A 9,502-nucleotide genomic window follows, 5' to 3' on the forward strand; every position below is an offset into this window, starting at 1 on the left:
TACCGGCTCGGCCCCGCGCGCGCAGGGCGGGTCCCGGCTCTCAGGCGCCCGTTAGCGGGAAGGAGGAGGGGAGGGGAAGCAGCCCGCGGAGCCGCTGCCCTCGGCCCCCGGCACCATCGCGCTGCCGGCCCAGCACCCACTGGAGGCGACCCGCAGGGCGCCGGGGCCTCGCCGCTCCTCACGCCACCACCGGAGGGGCGGCTCCGGCCTGGTCGCGCTCATTGGGCCGCGAGCGGCCGGGGCCGGGCTGGAGGCGGCGCAGCGAGCTGCAGGGACCGGCCCCCGCGGCAGGCGCCGCTGGGCCCGCGACCGGCAAGCGCTCGCAGGCCGCCCCCTAACTCCGCCCCCCGCTGTCCCCAGGCTAGCGCGCCCGCCAATGGGGAGTGAGCAAGAGCAGTAGGGGCGGGCGCGCGGAGACAGACCGGCAGAGCAAGGCAGACGGGAGGTGGCGAGACCGCCCCGCCCTGCGCGCCTGTCACGTAGCTGCTCTGATTGGGGGCCTCGAGCTACAGCACGTGCCTCAACCCGGCGGGTTCCCTGGGCTGGAGTAAAGAGCCTCAGGCTTGGTTCAGATCTGGGCGGTATCCTCCCCTCCAGCCCCATGTAGCTTCTGTGGCACGGCAGTAGCAGTGGATTAATGGTGCTGTTGGCCTTACCACCCCGCCTCTAAACCTCAGTCACCGTGGCTGCAGCTAGAGTTGATTCAGGCAGCTGGTGGTCCGAGGACTAGAGCGGGGTGGGACTCTCAGCTGGGCCACTGCGCTGCTGTGTGACTGAGCAAGGCTATGTTCCTCAGATTCCCCAAGAGTAAAATGGGAATAATGAGGCATGTCCTTCTCTGTAAATAGCTTTGGGACCGAAAGGTGAAAACTCGTGGCATAGTTTAAGGCAGAAGGAATTTGGGAGGGTGGAAGCAGGGGAACTGGGAAAATGAGAGTATCACGTTTCTTTTGTCATTTAAACGATTTCAGATTGTAAAACATATTTTGCAGCAAAACCCTTAAATATCCCCTCCCCTCCACCCTGCAATCACATTTGGAATTGAAATCCTCTAGAAAATTCTACTCCCTGTTGTACTTTGCTGTTGCCAGCTTTTCTTTCTAACTAGCTGCACTGTCTGCCTACACTACAGGTAGGGGTCTAGATGTCTTGGGGCTAAGCAGTCTCCACTCATTTATTCTGCTCATTTCAGTATATTAGTCTAAAGCTTTTACACTTCAAAAACTAACACAATGTCACTGTAGGATACAGTTGCTATGTAACTGCACCTTCAGAGATTATTGCCATATGTGGTTTATTTCAGACAAACAATCCTTTATTCCTTATCTGATTCTATTAATTCCACATATCTGTTTCACAACTGTGATGTTATTCTGTAGAACTCCTTGGTTTTGAAAAGCTGAATGAGACGATAATATAGCTATATATTATGTACATTTCACATTATAATGGGATCAAAGGATAGAGCTCTTACAAATAGAGCAGATAGCTTATGTGGTTTTGCTAGTGCAGCTTGGTGGAATTGAGATTTTATTTTTATGAAGGCCCTAGACTGCTGAATGCATTTGCAAACAAAGACTGATTGTTAACATGTAGAGGGTCACACACTTTTTGCTTCTGTAGATAGTTTGTACAACATGCTCAAAGGGCTAGACTGTGCCATGTCTGGTGAAGATGCTCTATGCAGATGGGAGAAAGCTCTCCCGTGGGCAAAATAACCATCTCCATGAGAGGCGGAAGCTCTCCTGCCAACATAGCATCCACACCAGAGCTTAGGTCGGTGTAATTTACCTTGTTCGGGGTGTGGATTATTCACACACATTATTCCCTGGAAAAAACCTACTGACCGCTATACTTACTTACATGCCTCCAGCTTTCATCCAGACCACACGACACGATCCATTGTCTACAGCCAAGCTCTAAGATGCAACTGCATTTGCTCCAGCCCCTCAGACAGAGAAACAGCTACAAGTTCTCTATCAAGCATTGTTACAACTACAATACACACCTGTTGAAGTGAAGAAACAGATTGACAGAGCCAGAAAAGTACCCAGTAGTCACCTACTACAGGACAGGTCCAACAAAGAAAGTAACAGAATGCCACTAGCTGTCACCTTCAGCCCCCAACTAAAACCTCTCCAGCGCATCATCAAGGATCTACAACCTATCCTGAAGGACGATCCCGCACTCTCACAGATCTTGGGAGACAGGCCAGTCCTCGCTTACAGAAAGCTCCCCAACCTAAAGCAAATACTCACTGTGACGAAGTGGGACTGTTCTTAATGTTTTCTCTGAATATTGTGGGGGTGCCTCAATTTCCCCTAAGCAGTTCTTAAGTATTTAGGTGGTGGGATAAGGGTGTATGATCGTTGCAGAGCCCTAGAGGGCAGGTGTGTGCAGGGGTCTGGACACAGAGAATGGCCAACACCCTGTTTCCTGGCAACTGATGGCCTGGCCCTTCCCCCCTGCAAGGTGATAGCTAAAGGGTTGAAGACAAAGTGATCAGGTGACCTCCTGGCCCGGGAAAGGGACAAAGCCCAGAGGAGGAGGGGCTGGAGAGAGTTTCAGTTTGGGGCTGGCTGGGGACGAGGAGTGAAGTGCAGACGTGGTTGCCTGGCTCACTGCCCCCCAAAATGGACCCAGCTGAGGGGTCCTGTTCTCTTGTACCTACAAGCTCTGTTTTAGACTATGTTCCTGTCATCTAATAAACCTGTGTTTTACTGGCTGGCTAAGAGTCATGTCTGACTGCGAAGTTGGGGTGCAGGACCCTCTGGCTTCCCCAGGACCCCGCCTGGGCACACTCACTGTGGGAAGCGCACGGAGGGACAGAGGATGCTGAATGGTCCGAGGTCAGACCCAGGAAGGTGGAAGCTGTGTGAGCTTTTTGCCCTGCAGACAGTCTTCTCCCAGAGAGGAGACTTCAGAGTCCTGACTGGCTTCGTAGGGAGCAGTTCCAGGGCATTGCCTGGGGACTCCATGACACTCAACAGCAACCACACACCACACAACAAAAACACTAACCCAGCAACCTATCCTTGCAACAAAGCCCGTTGCCAACTGTGTCCACATATCTATTCAAGGAACACCATCATAGGACCTAATCACATCAGCCATGTGACTCATATCAGAGGCTCGTTCACCTGCACATCTACCAATGGGATATATGTCATCATGAATATTGGCCAAACCGGACAGTCTCTACGTAAAAGAATAAATGGACACAAATCAGACGTCAAGAATTTTAACATTCAAAAACCAGTCGGAGAACACTTCAGCCTCCCTGGACACTCAATTTCAGACCTAAAAGTTGCAATTATTCAACAACAAAAACTTCAAAAACAGACTCCAACAAGAAACTGCAGAACTGGAATTAATTTGCAAACTGGACACCATTAAATTAGGCTGGAATAAAGACTGGGAGTGGATGAGTCATTACACAAACTAAAAACAATTTCCCCATGCTAATTTCCCCCCTACTGTTACTCACACCTTCTTGTCAACTGTTTGAAATGGGCCATCCTGATTATCACTATAAAAGTTTTTTTCTCCAGCTGATAATAGCCCACCTTAATTGATTAGTCTCATTAGAGTTGGTATGGCAACCCCCATTTTTTCATGTTCTCTGTATATATATCTTCCTACTGTATTTTCCACTGCATGCATCTGATAAAGTGGGCTTTAGCCCACAAAAGATTATGCTCAAATAAATGTATTAATCTCTAAGGTGCCACAAGTAATAGTTCTGTTCTATCCATTGTACATGCAACATCAGTAGGAATTAAACTCAGGCCCTCTACTACCCCAACTTCCCTCAGAAAGCTAAAGGAGCTTCTTACCTAAAGTATGGAGAGAAATTATATATTCTGGTTCATCTCATTCTAGCAGAGGTTAGTGATATTGTATCCTTACATATATCAGAAACAAGGACTGCAGGATGTAGCTGTTTGTAATATTAAGCGCAGCCTATTTAAAACTAACTTAGGGCAGTGAAAAAGAATAAGAAAGATGGTGGCAAAGGAAATGGATTGAAGGGGAAATAAAGGAAAGTGGGAGGAGAAAGCAATGAAAGGTGTAGAGATTAGATATGTAGGCCTGGTCTACACTGGAAAATTAGGTCAGCATAACTACATAGCCCAGGGATGTTGAAAATCCACATCCCTGAGTGGCCTAGTTAAGCCAATGTAAGTCCTGAGTGGAAAGTGCTAGATTGACAGAAAAATTCTTCCAGCGACCTGGCTACCACCTCCTGGGGAGATGGATTATCTATGCTGATGGGAGAATCCTTCCCTCCTGTGAGTGTAGGTGGCATCTACACTGAAGCGCTGCAGTGGCGCAGCTGTGGTGCTGTAGCATTTTAAGTGTAGGTAAACCCAAAGTGACTTGAGGAAGCAGGAAAGGAAAGGAAACGAGATAAATACTAAAGGGCATATTTTCAAAGGCATTCAGGTGCCTAAAGATGCACATAAGCATCTAGTGAAATTTACAAAAGCACCTGCCTGCATTTTTAGGCACCTGAATATCTTTGAACATCTGTCCCAAAATGACTAGAACCAAAGAGAACTGGAGCTGAGGGAAAGCAAGACAAGAAGAGGAAAAATGGCACCAAAGGAAGGCAGCAGGCCAGAAGATAGATGAGAGAAAAATTAAACCCTTTGGGAATGTAGTTTAAAAGTATAGGACCAGATAGAGTCTGGCCCTTGTGTAGGTGTGCAAAGAATGGGGAGAGTACAAGGAGCCTTCCTCCTCCACGTTTGGCTTGTATATAGGCCAACCACAATTGCAGTGAGCACAGGAACTACTACCTGTTGTCTCCGACAGATGACAGGGCAGAGCCCCACCGCAGATACACCAACTAGCAGAGGTGGTTTGTAGCTGTAGAATAGTACTATTTTTACACTTTCCAAAGGGGTGTAATAGTGGATGCACTTCCCCTCGCCCACCTTGCTCTGGGAAGATATTGTCAGCTGCCCTTAAAAAAGGCACTGGGATCAGCAACAAAGAGCCCAAAATGTTGATTTAAGCCAGGGGTCTCAAACACGCAGCCTGGGGGCTGCATGCGGGGCTATTTCCTGCAGCCCGCCGGCTCCCCGCAGTCCGGCACACACCGGAGGCAGGGCAGGCTCCCTCCCTGCCCCCGCGCCGCTCCGGGAAGAGGCCGGGACCTGGGGGGGCCCAGGAGTCTGTGTGTTGCCCTGGCCACTCCTCCAGGTACCTCCCCCGAAGCTCCCATTGGCCACGGTTCCCCGTTCCCGGCCAATGGGAGCTGCAGGGGGGCGGTTCCTGGAAGCACGGCCAGGCCAACACACAGACCCCTGTGCCCCCACTCCCCCAGGTTCTGGCCACTTCCTGGAGCAGCACGGGGACATGGCAGGCAGGCAGGGAGCCTGCCGTGCCCCCGATGCGTGCCAGGCCGGAGCCTGCCCCCCAAACCCTCTGCCGCACCCCTCCTGCACCCCAACCCCCTGCCCTGAGCCCCCTGCCGCATCCCGACCCCTCCTGGGAATGGGGGCAGGGAAAGGGTGGGAAGAAATGGGGCCTCATGGAAAGGGTGGAGGGGGGCAGGGCCAGGGCAGCGGGGGTAGGGTGCCAGTGATGCGGCCCTTGGGCCAATGTACTAATCCTCATGTGGCCCTCGTGGTCATTTGAGGTTGAGACCCCTGATCTAAGAGCTGCATAAAGTGACATTCTTAGCTAAATAAGAGTGCTTTTGAAAGTTAGGATGGTCATACACTTTGGCTGACAAGGAAATAATTGTTTATAATATCAAATTCTATTAATCAAAATGGATAACTTTCCTTGTTTTCCTAACAGCTTGTGCAATTTTAAAGTGACATTTCTTATCGAGATCCTGTTTGCCTCCATGGCACATAAAGAATTATTCATATGAGTCAGCAGTAAAGACTATAAGATATCTATCAGAGAGTAAATCCCTTGTAGTCACTTCCTTTAATGCATTATGCACATTAGAAGACCACTGACCAGTGTTATGGCACTTATGTTCTTTGGGTTAATATAGAAAATGAATTTGAACACAGTGAGGACACTATAATTTACAACACATATGTTCTGTTTGTCTAGAGAGATCTGTATATGTGGACTGATTTTGAGCAGACTTATGCACGGATTCTTTTAGCAAATATGGGTAGTGTTAATCCACACATAAGCCTGTGCTTAGTAACGCCACGCCTCATCCCGATTCTTCAATCTAGGATAGGTTTCCTGTTTTATTATCAGAAATAATACAGGCCAGAATAGTAATTGAGTCACATGCCTCAGTTTTTCCTTTTGTAAAATAATACTTTCCTCCTTTGTAAAAGTGCTTTGTGATCTACAGGTAGGGTTGCCAATTTAGGTTGGACGTATTCCTGGAGGTTTCATCACATGACATAATCTTTAATGAAAGATTAATTTTTAATTCCTGGAGACTCTAAGGAAACCCTATCTACAGATGAAAAGCACCATATAAGAGGTAGGTATTTTTCAGTCCCCACCCCTGTAGCCTCAGATATCCATCATCATCTCACCGACCCTATCCACCTTCTCCCCTATCCTGGAAATAGAATGGAGCAGTTCCATGCACAGTAAGAGATGTGCAAGGTGCGTCCTATATGGTGCAGAGACCTGCTCTGTTGAGATTCCCTGTGTAGAAGTGCACAGCAAGTGAGTTGAGGTGGTGCAGGGGAGGGTTATTTTCCAGCCTCCATGCTGTGGCTCCAAAACCACTCTTGTAGGCTTAGGAGGGAGGACATCTTTCCTTTCCCCTCAGACATGCACCCAGCTCCCTGTTCAGCTCCTCAGGTTTTTTTCCTGCCACTTTCCAGAAGAAGATACCCAGTAAACATGGGAAATGGGTTCCAAGATTTAACTGTAAGTGAGAACAAAATATTCAGCTGAAGCTGAAGGATCCAAATAGAATAATCTACGTATATATGGATAGCACTGATCCCTAAATACTCTGCATAGAGCAAATTTTTTTTTAAAACAAGCGAAATATAATCAGTATGTCTAATTTTCAAGATTTTTTCATACATCTAGATCGGGGTGGCCAACCTAAGCCTGAGCCAGAATTTACCAAAGTACATTGCCAAAGAGCCACAGTAATATGTCAGCAGCCCCCCCTCAGCTCCCCCACCTCCTGCTCCCAGCACCTCCCACCCACCGGCAGCCCCACCAGTCAGCGCTGAGCCCTCCCTCCCCACACCTCCTGCTTAGCTGTTTTGTGGCATGCAGGAGGCTCTAGGGGGCGGGGTGAAGGAGCGAGGGCACGGCAGGCTCAGGGAGGGACAGGAAGGAGTGGGGTGGGGGCAGGGCCTGTGGCAGAGCCAGGGGTTGAGCAGTGAGCACTCCCCGGCACATTGGAAAGTTGGCACCTGTAGCTCCAGCCCCGGAGTTGGTGCCTATATAAGGAGCTGCATTTTAACTTCTGAAGAGCTGCATGTGGCTCCAGAGCCACAGGTTGGCCACCCCGATCTAGATATTGGACTTTAAAGTAGGAACCAAGTTTGGACACCAACCTTTATATTAAATCTTTTAGTATTAATTTTCTTACTATTCTCCACATGTCACTTGCATTAATGAACTGAGAACCTCACTTTACTTTTAGCTAAATATGGATTATATATCACTACAATAAAGTCAAATGTCAGTCCTAAATTCATGCTGAATATGTATGACTTTTCCTCTTGTATCCTCTTCCTTCCTTTATTTTCTTTGTTCTTAGTCTTCTGCAGTTTTAAATTTTATTTATATACTTATGGTGATATATTTGTCTTTCAAAGAACCATTTTTTTTTTAAAAGATATAGGGCCTTATCCTACTCTCCTTACTCAGGCCAAAGGTCCCATTAATCAAAGTAACCCATCTCAACAGCCATTGTTCTGGCCTACCTAGAAGTTGCTATTAAACTAAAATATCTGACAATAGGAGATTTATGCTACCTTACTTGCAATGTGGCAGACTCACTCCATGGGAGACAAGTTGAGGAAGTGTTTTTCAAAAGAATTCTACTTGGAATTATTTTAAACATTAATACAAAGTATTTCATAATCTGAATTGAAATAACATTTGTTATTTCTGTACCACACCTTCCAAGTTTTACTTCCTCCTTAGTCCTTTACTATTTTGCATCACAGTGACCTTTCTTCTGGCAAAAGAGGGTTGTTGCCTTCAGAGTCCATGCACGTCATAAGACAGGGATTTCTCAAGAGTGAAGGAGACTCCTTTCACAGCTGAGTATTTATTTATTTAATTAATTTCCAGTCTTCCTACCAGGGTATGACTAATTACTTCTTCTTGGGGCTTGAACTCCAGGCTAGCTACTTATTTACAGTCACACCAAGTTAATTATTTATATCAAGTGTCAGTAGATGGCAGCCCACCATAAAATTCTGAATGACAACATCATAGCACTTATGGTTGAGAGTTCTCCTGAGAATACTTTCACTTTCTTGAGAACAAAAATGTACAGAAGGCAAATAGAAGGGGCCAAGAATACCACAGAACGAACACATGGTTTGTATTCTAAAAAGTATCAGCAAATCATTTGTTTTGCAGTCATTGCCCAGCTATAGTTATGAGTATATATTAACCACTTTGAGCCAAATACTGCTCTCATTTATAGTGGTCACTTAATTGGTGTTACTGTGGATTTATACTGGTGTAGATGAAAGTTGGAGAACTGATGCTGGGCCCTACTCCAGTTGCTTTGTGCCACTTGGTACGAGGCAGATCAGTTAGAGTAGCCTGGAAGCTGCTCTAACTTATATTGGGAATCAAACCTATCCCCTCTCCTTTCCACTCTTGGATTATAAAAATGCGACACTGGCTTAAAAGCCATTTACAGCTTACCCTTTACAGTCTTGCAACAAGCAGTCTGGTCAGATCAGAAAATCTGAGCCAGCATGTAACCCTTCTTATTTTTATTATACACATCACTTTGCATCATTTTCTTGTTTAATACTGTGAAGGGGCACTCACCTTGAGTGCCTTCTTGTAGCTGGGTGTGATATTGCCGTGCTTCTATTGCCCTTGGTATCTCCTGCAGGCTGTCAGCTGATCTTGGTGGGTCTTCAGTGGCTTGCCCCCTCCAGACAAGTCACCAACTTCAAATGAACCCCTTTCATGGTATTAAAGAGACCAATACAAAAAAAAAAAAAGACTATCTGCCCTTGCTAGTGTGCCCTGGCCCTGAGCTCTTTAAATTCAGCCCAGTGTTCAAGCTCCCAAATAAGTTACATCCCCTTCTTGGGATTTATGCCACTTTACAGTGGCTGGTAGGGAAATCCTTGATTCAATTAATTGCTGCTTCTTCCCTGGGCCTCTTCCTACCTAGCCACTTTAGCTTCACTCTTAGTTCAGGATTAAGGTTCTTAGCTCCTCTCTCTCCCAGCAAACCCACCAATGCAAAACCCAGCAAGAAAACTCCAACTAGCCCTTAAGTGCCTTTGGCCAAAGAGAAGCACCCTCTGTTTATCTGGGCCAGCAGGGTTCTGATTGGCTGTTA

At 47.1% G+C, this 9,502-nt stretch overlaps 1 protein-coding gene across 4 annotated transcripts in view; it reads right to left on the reverse strand.

Moving 5' to 3' along the window:
* The window catches only part of C1GALT1 (core 1 synthase, glycoprotein-N-acetylgalactosamine 3-beta-galactosyltransferase 1), a 31,056-nt gene extending 21,616 nt beyond the window's left edge, over positions 1-9,440 (reverse strand). For 2 of the 4 annotated variants that reach the window (XM_043541161.1, XM_043541160.1), the window contains exon 1: positions 4-288. The gene's annotated coding sequence lies outside the window, so the exon portion shown is untranslated. Of the gene's footprint in view, positions 1-3; positions 304-8,976 lie in introns of those variants that run through there. The other 2 variants (XM_043541157.1, XM_037890623.2) reach the window with 2 other exon arrangements.
* Between the last annotated feature and the right edge of the window lie 62 nt (positions 9,441-9,502).

This window comes from Chelonia mydas, chromosome 2, assembly GCF_015237465.2.
Source record: "Chelonia mydas isolate rCheMyd1 chromosome 2, rCheMyd1.pri.v2, whole genome shotgun sequence".
NCBI classification, from domain to species: Eukaryota; Metazoa; Chordata; order Testudines; family Cheloniidae; genus Chelonia; species Chelonia mydas.